The sequence below is a fragment of the Antechinus flavipes genome, chromosome 1 (genome assembly GCF_016432865.1).
Source record: "Antechinus flavipes isolate AdamAnt ecotype Samford, QLD, Australia chromosome 1, AdamAnt_v2, whole genome shotgun sequence".
NCBI classification, from domain to species: Eukaryota; Metazoa; Chordata; class Mammalia; order Dasyuromorphia; family Dasyuridae; genus Antechinus; species Antechinus flavipes.
The window spans coordinates 333,978,894-333,996,160 of NC_067398.1; the positions used below are offsets into that span (position 1 = coordinate 333,978,894).

Below are 17,267 nucleotides of genomic sequence, written 5' to 3' on the forward strand. Positions count from 1 at the left end.
AAGGAGAGAGATAGGCTTCTAAGAAAACTAACCGGGCTATTTTGAAGGAAACAATAAAGGATCTGAATTTTAACTCCTGGCTGCATTTGGGGTGATTATTGATTTGAACTGAACCTAAGGCTGCCTCCAGAAGCCCCCCAAGAAACCTGCTACCAGAGAACGATCATATTTGAGAAAAGAGAACATTACATTAACTAAATACTTAGTGACTTGGGGAGGAAAAGAAAGAAATACTGACCCTGCTACTTACCTCCTGCTTGACCTTGAACAAGGTCCTTTAATTCTCTGGGCCTCAGATTCCTTATCCATGAAATGAAATAATCTCCCATCTTTAATGATTACTTATAGTTCTATTGATTACAGATTAACTATAAAATATCCTATATTACATGATAAATATTTGAAGGCAGGGGGCAAACAATGTGCTGTGTGAGGTCTCAGCAAATTGGATCCATCAAGGCTGGATTTCGGGAAAAGGTGGCAACTTTAGAGTTGAATTGTAAAGGCTAGAGAGAAATTCAAGTCGACAATAGTGAAACTGAAGATATTATAAACAGAGAGAAAACCATGTGAGAAGCTAACAATCCCACATTTTCTACCTTACCTCTCTTCCTGGAAGCAAGAGCTTCATTTCTCCTGACATCTTCCTTTTTTGCTCCACCCCTCCTGAATAACCCTACAACAGTTTGCAAAACCTTTCTCAGAGCCATTCTTTATGGAATTAATTATTAGAGAAGTACAGAAGTGTCCATTTTCAATTTTTAGAAAATATTTTGTTGTGGCACTCTTTTTCCCACCCCACCCCATAATTGTCACTTCTCAAAGATTTCTCACACACACATAGAACCTTCCCTTGTAATAAAATGAATCAAGGAAAACACATCAATTCTCTGGCCATGTCTAGAAATCTGTGCGTCCTTATATTCATTTTTTCTGCTGAAAGATACAGTAGATGTGTTTCACCTTCAAGTTATTCATTCATTGTTACTTTTTTTTCACTGCATTGGTCAGAGTTCAGAATTGTTGCAATGTTGTTTTTTATTACATTGTCAATAGTGACAGATAAATTATCCTGATGAATTTCTTCCTTCTCCATTAGTCCATACAAGTTTCTTTCAATTAATTGGAGGGAAGGGAAGAGGAGGGGAGGTTTTCATCAAGACAAGGCCAAGAAGAATTCATTAAGTATTTCACACCTAGGTGATTTTGTTCAAGAAATTCACACTCTAGAATTGAGTACTTGAGCCATTTCCAAAATCGTCTGTACTTCCGTGCAATCCTTTGCTCCACCTTGCTCAGGATGTGATTTGGGCAAAGAGAAACAAGACATATGTTATGATTACTCTGCTACTATAACTTTCCAAAGTTGATAAAATGCACTTTCCTCCCTCCTTTGCAGAGATGTGGGACTGAATTTCTTTTCCCAGTCTTTCTTTTTTTTCTTGTTCCAAAAGAAGGTTCGGTGCATGTGCTTAGTGTATCCGTATTCGAAAATGAAACGAGTAAAAAGATAAAAATAAAAATAAAAAGCATACCATTTTCCTCCCCAAAGATTGTATACCAGATGCCTGTTTCCTGTTCGAGATAAATCGCCTTATTAAAAAAGTTATGCATTTTCCTAGATGAATAATTATTTGGTCATTCACAGCAAACTGAACCCCAGTGTTCCCTTAACCCAGAAAATTCACCCTTTCAATTAGGAATTCTTCAAATCTAGAATAGATTTTAGAAGTGCTTGGAGAATATGTGCTTTAAAAACTGCTCAAGCCTGCCGAAATAGCTCAGTTGGGAGAGCGTTAGACTGAAGATCTAAAGGTCCCTGGTTCGATCCCGGGTTTCGGCATTCCTGCTGGTGTTCAGTTGCTTTTCCTGTTTTCATCTCCGCTTATCTTCGGGTTTTAAGTCCCTCGGTATTGCAAATGTTTCTGAGAAGCTAAAGAGCTCCTTGCTCTCATGGATTGTACGTACAGAAATTAAGGTCTCTATGTGGAGTGGGCTTCGGGGCAGGCGCACTAATGGAAACCAAACCCGTAGAAGAGGAATTCTGGGCCTTATCTTTTCGAGGTCACGTGGTTGTATTTGAGCCCAAGAGCACTTGTTTCCTGAGCTTCTATCTCTCGTCCTTCATTACTACAGCCAACATCATCTTTCTCTTTTCTTCAGAAACGCCCCGGAGCTGCCGAAAAGAGTTGCTGGAAGACTGGGTATTGACATCTGCCTCCTTCCTAGCTTTCTAATCAATTAAACAACATTTCTCAGCCGCCTAGTAAATGTCAAGCATTGTACTAAGCGCTAAGAACACAAAAAGAAGCAAAAAAAGTCAAGGAACTTATAGTCTAATGGGGAAGATAACATGAGAATTAGTATATAACAAGCAAGCTATGTACAGGATAAATAGAAATAATGAAAAGAGGAAGTCACTGGAATTAAGGATTGGGGAAAACTTCCTGTAAGGTTAAAATTGGGATTCAAAGGTCAACAATAGGAGGAGAGGAGAGGAAAGAACATTTGGGGGATTGTAGACGTTCAGTAAGAATGCCTGGAGTAGATAGCTATAGTGCCTTGTTCGTGGAACAGCCAGGAGGCCAGTGTTATTTGATCGAAGTTCGTGTTGAAGAGTAAGGCAGAAGAAGCCTGGAAAGTTGACTCAGCAGTACCCAAGGAAATCATAAAGGAGGGAAAAGGACCCACATGTGCAAAATGTTTGTAGCAGCTCTTTTTGTGGCAGCAAAGAATTGGAAAATGAGTAGATGCCCATCAATTGGGGAATGGCTGAACAAGTTGTAGTATATGAAGATAAAAGAATATTATTGTTCTATTAAAAAAGGATGAACAAGCTAATTTTAGAAAGGCCTGGAATGATTTACATGAACTGATATTGAGTGAAACAAGCAGGACCAGGAATACATTGTACACAGTAACAGCAAGAATGTGCATGATCAATTATGAAAAACTTGGTTCTTCTCAATGGTTCAGTGATCCAAGGAGAACCCAATAAACTTTGGATAAAAAACACCCTCTGCATCCAGAAAAAAACTATGGAGATTGATTGAATGTTAATCAACACATGCAATGTTCACTTCTTTTTTCTGTTTTTTTTCCCCCTCTCCCGTGGTTTTCCCCTTTTGTTCTGATTTTTGTCTCCCAACATGATTCATTAAGCAATGTGTATCCAAAAAAAAATTTTTTTTTAAAAAGAAGAAGCCTGGAAAGATAGGATAGCGCTAAGTAATGAAGGGCTTTGAATGATATAGTATTTTATACTTGATCCAGGAGGCAACAGGAAGTCACTGGAATTTATGGGGATGGATTGGGGCTGGAGAGGAAATGTGTAACATAATACTACTTGAGCTTCAAGAAAATCAATTTGGAAGATGTATATTGAGGAGAGATATGAGGCAGGCAGATTCATCAGAAGATTACTGCAATAATGGAGATGAAGTAATGACAACTGTATAGATATCAAAAAAGAGAAGGGAATAGAAATGAGAGGTTTTATAGAGGTGAATTCACAGACCTTGGCAGCAGGTCAAACCTAGAAGATGTGGAATCAGGGATACCTCAGAGGGGTAATGAGGGTCTGTTAGTTGTGTCAACAGGGAAAGCTTTATATCTGAGAGATGTCTTGAAGATTAACGACAAGAAGATTTAGCAACTGATTGAATATATGGGATGAGTGAGAAGCTGAAGAAGAAGCAAATGTTGCAAACTGGAGTGACTGGAAGGATGGTGGAACCCTTTGAAGCTTTCAGCTAAGGAACACATGAAATTTTGGGATTGCTTCAGGTAATTTTCCTCCCAGTTTCTCTGAGTCCTGAAGGTAGAGACAGCAGCTTTCCTTTTTATTCTTGGCCTCTAGCCCAGCTTGAGTTCATTAAGAGTTCCATAGTCCAGAAAACTTCATGCCCAACCTCATTCATCCATAGTTCTTCCAAGTACTGAGGGATATTCTGACCCCTGATACCCCATTTCAGAGACTACAGTCACTGACTCTTCTATCCCAACCAGAAGAAGACTCCCACTTATCTATTCAATTCTCTCTTCCTTCTTCCATATCCCTAGGCTTGGCCTAGGAAGCCAGAAGACTAGGTACCAGAAACCTAGTGTATATCAGGGTAAAGCCTATATTTCCAATCTCCAGTCAGGAATGCAACCTCTTATTGCTGTTTCTCTGCCCAGATGGGAAAAAAATCTGAGATCTCTAAGTTAGATTGAATTTGGAGAAATTAAATGAAATGAAAGTCATTCTGAGCTTATACCTGACACTCATTAGATTGATTAGTAAAGACAATAAAACCAGAAAATGACAGTTAGAGGGCTTCAGGGAAATAAACATTATTTTACAGTTGATGGAGTTGTGAATTGGTTCGTCCATTCTGGAAATCAATTTGGAGCCATGCACTTCAAATTATAAAACCATGTATATTCATTTTTGGTCCAGATACTAGGTCTATACTCCCAAAGAAATAAAACAATGAGGAAAATTACTAATATGTACCAAAATATTAGTTACAACTCTTTTTTTTTGTGGTTGCAAAGAAGTGGAAATTTAAAAGATGTCTCTCTACTATTGAATGAATAAGAAAATAATGATGTATAGAAAAATACTCATTTCCTTTTTCTGGCTCATTTTACACATAAGGAAATTGAGGCAAGCAAGGTTGAGTGAGTTGCCCAGGATTTTATAGTTTGTAAATGTCGGAAGCCAGATTTCAATTCAGGATCTCTTAATTCCAACTAAATGATCTATAAAAGTTTACATGGAATATTAAGCAATCAGTTGTCTCTCTAGGGAATTTGAGCTGACTCTGGCTCAAATAAAAAAATCACAGAAAGAATAATTTCAGAGAAACTTGGAAAAATTTCTAAGAATTTATGTAAAATGAAGTGAGTTGAACCAGAAAAACCATTTATAAAATAACAACAACCTTATTTTAAAAAAAACCAACAACTTTAAAGTAGTTAAGAATTCTAATGAATATATTAAACCAACTACTGATTCTAGAACCAGGGAGAAAGCTATCCACATACATTTTTGGACACAGGCAATGTTAGAATTAATTTGGCTTGGTTATACATATTTGTTTTGTTTTTTCTTTTTCAACTGGGAAGAGAGAAAAGAAATATTTATTAATTGTAAAAATAAAATAAGAGTTAAAATGAAATTAAAAATTTTAAAAATACCACAGCCAAGATGGAAATTTGTTCTGCTTAATTATGTGTATTTGTTACAAGGACTTTTTATTTGGAGAGCATATGGAAAGAAAATAAGGGAAGGGATATATATAGCAAGAAAAAGAAAATAAGAGAAAAAAAGGAAAGAAAAATTCATCATTGAAACATCACTTTTTAATTGAGAGGAAAGAACAAAAGGAAAGTCAGGGAGAAAAATAAAAGCCCAGACAATCAGAACAGCTTTGGAAGCTATAGGTTAATTAAAGACTTCAAAAGGAAAGTAAGGTATATGTAATAGTATATACATATACATATACATATACATATACATATACATATACATATATATATATTTAATGTATAATCATCTTTATTCTAAAACATGTAAATGCTCATTCTATGTGTTTTTAGGTTTAGAATGATTTTGTTTTTAATTAAAAAAGAGAACAGGCAAAAAATATTTTGGTGAGAGTTGCAGAAAAGAACACTAAGATATTTAAATTAGTCATTCATGGAGAGTCCACACAGGAGAGCAGAAAAGAGGACAACCTTTAAGGTCAAAATAAATCAGGATTAAAATTCCAATTCTGATAAAACTGACTGTGACTATGTAGGAGTTTCTAGATAAGCTCTGCTAAGTTCTCTCACTAATATATAGTAATACAGACCTTGCAATGACCTACTATTTTAAGTAATGAATCTTTTGATCTTTGAAACTCCTCTGTAAGGAGATTGACCAAGGGAATCCTGCTCAATTGAGTAGGCTAAAGACACAATGAGGTGGCTGAAGGTTTGCCTCTTTGAAGTAGCCCTAATCTGCACCTTGTAAATGTATAAGAATTTCACAGTTTGCAAAGGAGAGCAATGAAGTGTTTATACTTATTTTTACCCTTAAGTATAAAGAAATCAAAGTTTATGAAATTATGAGATAATTAGCCACAACTCTTCTGAAAGATTAGCCATACCTCTGGTGACTTTTGAACAGCCAGTCAACTCTTCAGAGCAGTAGAGAAAAAGCACATCCCTGATAATTAAGGGAGTCTGCTTTTGATGAAGTCCTAAATAGTCCTGAGAGAAACTAAAGAATTGATCCTCAAAGCAAGGAGGAAGAAGGCACTGATAGAGATCACTTTAGCTCTATGGTCCTACTCTCTGGGGAGATCTTCCTGTCTGAAATCCAAGTTATGTCAAACTCTCCCTCTGAAGAGGAATTGAGCAGTATCACCTTGCCACACCCTGTTAGAAATCCTAGTCACATTCCTGAAATTAAAATTTTCCTATAAAATCTACTTATAGGTCATCTCATGACTGCTGCCCTCCTTTGGGTCAGTTCTTTACATCACTCTGCCTTGTGGTATCTTTCTCCTTACCCCATCCTACCCCCATGCTACATGGTATCTCCCCTAACTCCATTATACTTTCCAACCCCACTTCTCCTTCTTACAGCTAACTCTTTTAGGTTGTTAAGTCCCTTTCAGGATTTAGCCTGCCAGCTGAGGGCATGCCCCAAATTTGTCGGGTGCTCCCTTTCTACTGGATAATTGTGAAGTCTATTGAGGAACTTTCATATGCTCTCCCAACTGTATTTCATATTTATTATTCCTGTTGTCTATTTGTATCTCTTCATTTTATCTGTAACCTCTTCCCTAAATAAATCTACCCTTCTGCCAAAGAGAATGGCCATTGTGAATACTTCACATTACCAAATCCCAACTTTTGGTGCCTACCATCATCTGGTGTCTACATCACTCACATCATGTTGGTCCTCAAACCACATCACTTTGGCAGCGGAACAACTATGGAGGGATCATAGTCCCTGTGAGGAAATGGCTCTTTGCCTTTTCCTAAGAAAGCAAAAATGACTTGCAGAACAGCAGCTTACTGGGGAGGAGATGCTTCACTCAGCACAGAATAAATCTAGAGAGAGAACCCAACAGTCTCAGAATTGATACAGGGAGAAGCAGGACTAGGAAGGTCAAATAAGTGTTGTGACCTACCTTGCAGAGACTCTTTCCCTGCCTTTCCTTCCTTCCTCCCATCTACTATCTCACCCTTAATCACATAATAAAAAGAAAAGAGGAAGGAAAAGGTTTTGCAGTAATGGAGATTTGATGTGTACTCCAAGTGTGTGTTTGCCCTTTCCATTGATATCCTGTGTTTTGTGGGGAAAATACACTCCAAATGTATGGATGAATGTTTTCTTTCTACAACTCATGCTATACTACATGAATAAATCACTTTAGTTAAGAAAATTGTGTCAATTAACTAATTATTAAAGTTAAATTATTGAAACTCTGAAATTTGTGAGCTAGGATTTTGGAAGTGCAAACTCACAGAGTATCCACCCTGAAATCTTCTGTGAATTCAAATTCATGAATTTGAATTTCAGGATACTCTGGAGGAAGTGTTTTCTATGAAAAAAAAAAAACACAGCATAACCTATCAGTTATGGATTGGGAAGACCGGAGCTCAAATTCTGTCTCCAACATTTTCTAGCTGTGTGACACTGAATAAGAGTGAACCTCTTAGTGTCTGAATTTCCTCAAATATAAAATTAAAAGGTTAGATTTTCTGGTATCTAAAGTCCCTTCCAGCAGTAAATCTGTAACAAAAAAAACAAAAAAAAAAAAAAAAGAAAAATTAGATTCTGGGGTGGTAGGAAGTAGAGGGAAAAAGAGAGGATGTTAAAAAACAAAGCTTTTTTTTTTTTTTAAGGTGAATGTTGAAAATTATGCATATTTTTGAAAATAAAAAGCTTTAATAGAAAAAATAAAAGAAAAAAGAAAATTGAGACACTAAAAAAAAGCATCTACAATTATTAACTTAAATTGTGCTCTAAGTGAAATCCTTTTCTAATAGCATAGTTTAATATATTATTGGAATAACTGGATCATAATAGCAGTTACAATTTGGCTATAAATTAAAGGAAATATATTCAACAAGCATTTATTAAACACCATCCTATCAAGTACTCTTCTGGATGCTGGAAATACAGTGACAAAAGGAAATAAATAGTTCTTGCCCAGAAGGAGCTCATACACTGTTGGGCAAAAACTATGGCAAAAAACAAAAGATATAATCAAATGATAAATACATAGCAATTTGGGGAAGGGATTACTATCTAAAGAAGCAAGATATGCTTCCTGTTTGGATGAGACCTTTGAACAATGAATTTTTTTCAGTTTTTTGCAAGACAGTTTGAGTTAAGTGACTTGCCAGGTCAGGTGCTCTATCCACTGTGCCATTTAGCTACTCTCAAGGGAGTAAATGGAGATGTAAGAGAATTACAAAAGCTAGATAAAAGGATAGTTCACAGATCTTCTTTAGAGAAGCAAATAAAAGAATCAGTCTTATTCTCTGTTCCAAGATAAACATATTTTCTGAAATATTTATCATTTTGCCTTTCAGAATATATGATGAATCAAGGTATACAATCAAAACATATTGCAACAGAATAGGACAAAATCTAAGAACCTGATAAGATTTTCTGAATTAAGTAAATATCTATTTTAATCTACAAATCATCGTACAGAAAATTTTTATATTTTCCCAATTATATATCAAAACAATTTTTAACACTTGTCTTTTAAAATTGTGAGTTCTACACATCCAGCCATTCTGGAGAGCAATTTGGAACTATGCTCAAAAAGTTATCAAACTATGCATACCCTTTGATCCAGCAGTGTTTCTACTGGGCTTATACCCCAAAGAGATACTAAAGAAAGGAAAGGGACCTGTATGTGCCAAAATGTTTGTGGCAGCCCTGTTTGTAGTGGCTAGAAGCTGGAAAATGAATGGATGTCCATCAATTGGTTGAGTAAATTGTGATATATGAACGTAATGGAATATTATTGTTCTGTAAGAAATGACCAGCAGGATGAATACAGAGAGGCTTGGAGAGACTTACATGAACTGATGCTAAGTGAAATGAGCAGGACCAGGAGATCATTATATACCTCAACAACGATACTGTTTGAGGATGTATTCTGATGGAAGTGGATCTCTTCGACAAAGAGATCTAATTCAGTTTCAATTGATCAAGGATGGACAGAAGCAGCTACACCCAAAGAAAGAACACTGGGAAATGAATATAAACTGCTTGCATTTTTGTTTTTCTTCCCGGGTTATTTATACCTTCTGAATCCAATTCTCCTGGTGCAACAAGAGAACTGTTCAGTTCTGCACACATATATTGTATCTAAGACATACTGTAACCTATTTAACATGTATGGGAATGCTGCCATCTAGTGGAGGGGGTGGAGGGAGGGAGGGGAAAATCAGAACAGAAGTGAGTGCAAGGGATAATGTAAAAAATTACCCTGGCATGGGTTCTGTCAATAAAAAGTAATTTAAAAATTTAAAAAAAAATTGTGAGTTCTAAAAAATCTGCTTTCTTTCCTCCTGTTTCCCTTTCTTGCCAAGACAAGCAGTTTGATATAGATTATACATATAGTCATGCAAAACATATTTCGAGATAAGTCATGCTATACAAGAAAACACAAACCCTCCACCCTAAAAAAACCCAAGTGTAATGGGCTGAAGCTTGAGTTGATGCACTGAGGTCCCAAGCACATGAGGCTAAATAGTAATTGGACCATAGTCTATTAATATATATGCTTGGAGAAAGAATGGCCCTGCCCACTCTTTGTGCAAGTCCTGATGTGTTGTATAGGAAATGATGATTTTGTTGGGTGGAGGCAGAGGGGTGGGAGAGAGGAGCGGAAAGAGACTGCTGGCTGGCTTCTTGTGGCAGCTGCTCACATTGCTATCGGGGATCCTCCTTCACCTCTGCTGGCTGGGTCCTGAGGCAGCTGCCCATATTGCTATCACAATCCCCCTTCACCTCAAAAAGAATAAAGATTGAAGATTTTCCCTTAACCTGAATTCCTGACTCTGGCTGATTTTAAAATATGTGGTCATCACATCCAAGAAAAATAATATTAAAAAAACACACTTCAATATGCATTCTAACTATATCAATTCTTTCTCTAAAGAAGGATAGCTTTTTTCATCATGAGTCCTTTGGAATTGTTTTGAATCATTGTCTTCATCAGAGTAGCTCAGTCTTTCACAGTTGATCATATTGCTGTTACTATATACCATATTCTTCCAGCTCAGCTCTTTTTCCTTTGCATCAGTTCATGTAAGGCTTCCTACGTTTTTGTGAAACCATCCCTCTTGTCATTTCTTATAGAACAATAGTATTCTATCACAATCATATTCACAACTTTGCTCAGCCATTCCCTAATTGATGGACATCCTCTCAATTCCAATTCTTTGTCACCACAAAAAAGAGCTGTTATAAATATTTTTGTACATATAGATTCTTTTCCTTCTTTTAAAAATCTCTTTAGAATATATCCTTAGTAATGATATTTCTGGGTCAAAGGGTATTCACAATTTTAAAGCCCTTTGTGCATAGTTCCAAATTGTTGACCAGAATGATTGGATTCATTAAAGATTCTGCCAGTAGTGCTTTAGTGTCCTAATTTTTCCATTTCCCCACCATTTGTCATTTTCCTTTTTTTTTTTTTTTCATGTTAGTCAATTTGATGGGTGTGGGGTGATACCTCAGAGTTGTTTTAATTTACAAAATGCTTGTTAATTTTTAAAAATAGTAATCTACCGTCTTTGGCCTATTTCATTCTTTCTTTTTGAACCTTAATTTACAATATATTTGGTGGTGTCTATGAAAAGGTAGTCTAGAAAAGGACTGCAAAAATTATACTGGAAAATATGAAAGTTGTAAAACATAGTTATGATGGCTTTCTCCTATCTAAAAGAAAAAACTTAATGTGTTATTAAGCACTGTATTTAGTGATCAGATCTAATAGAAACAACATTTCTTGGTAAATATTTAAACTAACATTTGGAGGACTATTGTTCCATAGAGATTTACTTTTTACCAATCAAGCATCAAAGTTTGACGCAATAAATCTGGTTCTTATATATTCATTTGAAAATCTAATAAGAAATTTCTAGAATTTATTTCAAACTGTATATTTTATATTAAAGCTAAAAATTTAGGAATAGCATTTTTATAAAAGATACATTTTGTGGTACATAAACCATAAATGCTTAGTTCATTTAGTTTTAGATACTTAAAAAGAATCTAAATCACAAGCATTCAAACAATTGAGAATAAATTAAATTCTCCCTTACCATGTATACAAAAGTATATCTTCTCTTTCTTACAGTGTGCTAATATTAGCACATCAGTTATTTTGCTTTGATCCTGAACTGCTAGTTTTTTAAATTATGGGTCTAGTAAGTTTATTGTTAAGCCTTATAAATTACTTAATTCTTCTATAAACTTGAGACCCATTTTGCTTCTACAATCTCATGAATATTTTCATCACAAAGAATATTATTTGGAGGCTGGACATTGTGATTACAGAATACCCCCCCCAACAAAAAATTATTCCCCAAATAAAGGAAATAACAAAATAACCGTTCATTTTGAAATCCAGCATACCAAGTATTGACTTGTTAGAACAAACTTATAAAATCATTACCCAAATAGAAGGAAGAATAAATATGAGAACAACACTAGTCTGATCTACTTAAACAAGCTATTCACCCTCAAAATGGAAAGGGATTAGATTCTGATATAGATATGGATCATCTCCATTTGCTATGAGAAATGGAAGTTTAATTAAAATAAAGCAATTGACACAATAGGAAGGCAAAAAGAATAAAGGAATTTCCTTAACCAGCAAAATTCCTATTAATTGATAAGATGTACTAGCGAAACACAAGGCAATTTAAAAGTATAAACTACACAGATAATTTCACAGTTCAGTGGAAGGACAGATTGATATGCTAACATTGGGTTTTTTCCCCTTTTTTATTCTACCTGTGATGAGAAGAATGAATAATATACTGGGAAATATGGTGTCAACACACAGCATATCAATAAAATTTATTTATTTATTTGGATCTTACAATCTAAATTTATTGTGGCTCATGAACGATGACACTTCATGCAATATTTTAATCTTTTCTGTGGATCCACCTCTTCCTTTTTGATCAAAATGACATCCCAGAGATTGCCTTGATTTTCTTTTGTTCCACCTCTGACTGTGGAGCTTCCTTCTAAAACTGGTCTTGAATTTCCTGAAAGCAGGACCTGGGTCTGCTCCATTTTGATAACATTCAGCAACAGTACATAAAAGCCAACTTTTGTTGGCTGAATTCTATGACGTTAGCAATGTAAACCCCATTCCTATGCTACTATCAGCATCTGGGACTGTCAGAACAAAATGGACTTCCTTCCTGTGATTGACTAAGATTAAAGTAATCCCTGCTCTTTAATCTCCACCATACCCTTCACCTTTACTTCTAGGGTTAAGGGACAAAATTAAGAAGATGTGATTATAGAAATGCTGAAAGAATAAGGCTTACTTACAATGCTTCTCTGAAGAGTGACCCCTCTCCTTGGGACATTTGTTTCTAAAACAATAAAAGGACTAAATAAGGGATATGAGATTTGCATTTTGAAATGGAAAGGAACCTTAAAATATATTTTTCTCTAATGTTTCAAAGATTAAGTACGATTCCTATTTTATCCCTTGTAACAAACCTTAATATTGCTTTTGAGACCTTATGGGTCATTTAATCCAATAACTATTTAGAAAGGGGCCAATTAAGACCAGGAGGAAACAGGTTACCTTTGGTCACAATAAATTTTTACGGGAGTCTAAGGTGGTTTGTTAGGGTATAAAATACTCACAATCTAATATAAAAAAGCCTAAAAACACAGGGCAATGTGAAGATCAACTTTCACATTACAATAGTTAGCAGTGCAGAATATATTTTAGGAACTAACAGACAAAAAGTAGTACCAAAGCACTGATTTTAGTCAAGCAATACTGACTGGTCAGTTATTTTTTTGATCTTATAATATTAATCATATCACTGCTAAATCTCTTTCCCTAATAAATGCCCTGGACATGGACCCTAAGACACAAACAGAATCCTTGTGAGATAAAAAAAGATACACTCTTCAAAGCAGACAGTATCAGAAGAGAATGCCGTTTGAGAACACCAGAGGCAAACAGACTATGGTGCCACTGTTATGCCACAGTTCTCTTTAACTGTCCTGACTCAGTTTCCTTGTACAAGTTTCCCTTGTCCCAGTCTCCCTAATTACTCCCCTAAGCTGTAAATCTCCCTCTGGTCCATGAAGGCTGAGGACCAATTAGTCTAAGGTTATAAATTGTTAGCCCAAGCAAGATAAACAAGAGAGTAGATCTCCTGATTATCTTCTATCCTTGAGAATTTACAACATCCCTCTAAAATATTCCAAGATATTTCACTAACATCTTTATCTCTGGGTATTCAGACATCCTGTCTCTGGGTTCCTTTTTTTTTTTTTTTTTTTTAATTTTTATTTAATGATTACTTTATATTGACAACATTATCCCTTGCACTCGTTTCTTTTCCGATTTTTTTTCCCCTCCCTCCCTCCACCTCTTCCCCTAGATGGCAAGCAGTCCTTTATATGTTGGATATGTTGCAGTATATCCTAGATACAATATATGTTTGCAGAACCGAACAGTTCTCTTGTTGCATAGGGAGAATTGGATTCAGAAGGTATAAATAACCCGGGAAGAAAAACAAAAATGCAGATAGTTCACATTCGTTTCTCTGGGTTCCTTTTTGATTCATAGCCTTTTCCAACTGGGCTTTCCCGCTCTTTCCTACTCTCTTCTTTGTCTCCAAAAGGTATATAAAGGTTAGAGATTCTCCATTCATTGCTGGAGAATGGCGGCTGGCGATGGATGCTGGACGCTGGATTCTTTGAGATGATAGTCTCCTCCAGACCTGGGACCAACATGAATTCCTTGGTCCCAGTATATCTTTATTTCTGTCTGACTGGATAATTTGAGACGAGAGTCCTGTCCAGTCAATCTTACTCTCCCATTAATAAAATATTAAAAACTCTCTAATCTCTCTCCTGCCTTAGTTTCTCTGGCATTACACCACTTTTATTGACAAAAATAATCCAGCAAATGATATTCACAGACGGCAACCACGACAACCACCCTTCTACCAGAGCACTGTCAAGGGAGATTGGAGTGATATTCTCAGTCTGCCCCATCTTCATTCCAGAACACTCTCTAGGGGCTGCCTGTGCCAGGGCCAGGTGTTTTAATCCTATTTCCCCGCTCTGGCTCCAAGTTTGACGTGAAAGGCAGCGATGACTAATTCTTTACATCTCTGGGCAACGTCCTGAGCAGCCAACATAGTATTATAGGGAGAAGATTCGTCTCTGTCACCCTTGACTTTCATCCCATCAGTCACTTGAAAGATGGTTTCTTTGCCATAGAGATCAGTCACATGGACAATGGTGTCGTTGAAGGAAGTAAAGATATGGCAGACATCAAACACATTCTCTCTCTCCCTGCAGCCAAGTCCAGGACTGATGACCTGCTCTTCCTTCTTTTCCTTCCTCTTTCCAGGTGCAATCTCTGGTACTCTGCTTGGACTACCAACACCGGAAAGGGTAAAATTTATTTTTTAAAAGCACTAAAATGTTACTGAAAGAGCTGTGAGTTACTCCCACAATTTTGAAAAAATAATCTTTAATTAAAGAAGGAAAAGTCACTAAATGCTTCATATTCTTTGTTGTGTAGCATTCTTATTTTGGTTATATATTTCCATGGAGATCAAAGAAAGAAAGTTCCTATTTATGCCAAAATATTCCTATCCAAACAATGGCTATGAATAACAATGACAAGAAGGAAATAAGGTAAGTGCCAAATCTCTAAGGATCAAATTGTGGTATATGAATATAAAAGGGTACAGTTTGAAAACTAATGAAACATTAACTTTTTCAATGTTTTCCATAAATTCTGATCTCTGTAGTTCTGTGACCTTTTATAATTATTAATATTAACATATAATTTGTCTTTTTAGAAGTTTATAATGTGAATACTATCTTTCCTCATTTGGAGAATTGTAAATAAATTAACATTGCTTCTTATAGAATATATGTTCATCTATACATTCACACATAGCTTTATTAACAAATAAGGCTTTCATCCCTTGTTGAGATCTTTGTGGATGAGAAATTTATTCCCCCTTCTTTATAAAATTTTAATTTGCTGAATAATTTTATGTGGTTTTTTTTTTTTTTTGGCTTTCATTATTTTCATTTTGATTTCACTTTTTTTCCTTTCACTCCTAAAACAATACCAGATTTCTTATCCTTTCGCCCCCTCAAATTTCATAGCCCCATTTAATTGTCTTTCTTGATCTCCTCCTTCATCTGCTCCAAACCTTGGTGTTTCCGTAACATGAAGAGATTTCAAATCCACCTCTTTTCTCCTTTTCATCAGAATTGGAGATCACCTGACTCCCAGTTTTCAGCCCTAGAACGTCTCTCTTCTTAATGTCAGAAAGAAGTTTTTAGTTCCCCCCAAAACAACTGATTTTTTCACAATAAAGACTTGCAATATTTTTTCCAGTAATTTATTTTACAGTCTTCATTTTTATGAGGAGCATAATTATTACTGAGTACAACAAGGATTGAATGTAAATCCAGACCTAATTAATACTATTTTTGAAATATAGGAGTGAGAAAAAATGTTTTGGTTCATAGGAGTGGCTCATAATATCCCTCTTTATATAATCTTGCCCTCACCTTTAAAGACAAAAGATTGGAATTTTTCTGGTCAGGGACACATACTTTCTATTTTATTCTCTGTAGAAAGAGAACAACAAGGGAGTATATGCCTAAATTCACCATGCTTATCTCCAAAATACAAAGAAGTACTCATCTTTTAGAATAGAAACTTAGTCTTATTCTATTGTAATCATTGAAGGCTTCTTTCTGCTCAGTCTTGTGACTTAGGTCAGATGGAGACACTGAATTCTGAGAGCCCCAAAAGGATTGATTTCTTCCATTTATGGTGAGAAACTAGAAACGCCACCTTGAAGATGCCACAGTAGGATTTCTCAGCGCAATGAAAGGCACACCATTTAATTGGAATTTCATTTTGTCTTTTTTCTACAAAAAGTCCCTGGCAAGTTCATTTCCAGCCCCTACTCTAGAATAGTGGGAGAGCTACAGGAGAGATGAGAAAGGGAAAGATGCCATTGTTTGTTGATACCTTTTCTGCAGCTTAGAATTCCAGAGAATTTCCCAGAGAAAGGAAAGAGATTAAGCAATGTATCCAGAGCCACAGACACCATGTATCAGAAGTAGGCTTTGAATGAAGGATACACTAGCTTCACGATCAGCTTTCTATCCACATTTTCATGTTGTGCATATATTCTTATAGCAATCATTAAACAAAAGGCAAAATTTCTAAAAGCATAGAAAGATGTAATCTAACTTCAGTGAAACACAGGACAAACAAGCATAGTACGGTTTTGTAGAGGGCTAGAACTCTGGAGAAGTATCTTTGAAACAAGGTGTTAACTCAGTGGAACTGATGAGATAATGGTTCTCTAGTTCACATATATACTCAATACTTAGTATAGTGCTGTAATAGTTACACATAATTAGTATACTGTAATGATGTAATTACAATAAGGTATATAAGGGCTAAGAAGGATTGGAAGATAGACATTCTATCTTTGACCAGTCTCATGGTAGCTGTCCTGCCTCCTGCACTAGAAGTGATTGGGTCAGACTAAAGACTGTATTCTTGTCCATTCTGAACGAAATAAGGTGAGATCTTTCAAGACAGTAGTGAAAATCAAGTAAGGCTTCAACTATTTCAAAGTTTGTGTAGGCCTGAAGGACTTTAAGTCAAGGGCATACTTAAAGTATCTCCTCCCTGTTATCCCCCTAAGGGCACACTTAAGTCCCCTTCTTGTTATCCTCCCTATTTCAACCAAATATGGGCAACTATGTACTTATTGGTCAAGTTCAATTTCTTGGGTAGTTCCTGTGTTTAGAATGTAAGATCCTCAGCCAGTAAGGATGAGGGTCAGTGGTGGGAGGGGAATTTGCGCTAGGGATTAAAAGGGTTGATCCTGCCCCCCATGGTGCTTCCTCCCTTCTATAGTCTGCTCAATGGGTGGGACTCCTGATTCTCACCAGATCGTATAATAAACTTTACTTTTCTTCTAGAGATCTC

At 35.9% G+C, this 17,267-nt stretch overlaps 1 non-coding gene and 1 pseudogene across 1 annotated transcript; one reads left to right on the forward strand and one right to left on the reverse strand.

Annotated features, from left to right (window-relative positions):
• Positions 1 to 1,770: 1,770 nt before the first annotated feature.
• Positions 1,771 to 1,843, forward strand: TRNAF-GAA (transfer RNA phenylalanine (anticodon GAA)). Its single transcript has one exon. It is a non-coding gene; the product is annotated as a tRNA-Phe (tRNA).
• A 442-nt stretch (positions 1,844 to 2,285) lies between these two features.
• On the reverse strand, positions 2,286 to 16,177 carry LOC127545654 (40S ribosomal protein S14-like; annotated as a pseudogene).
• Positions 16,178 to 17,267: the final 1,090 nt, after the last annotated feature.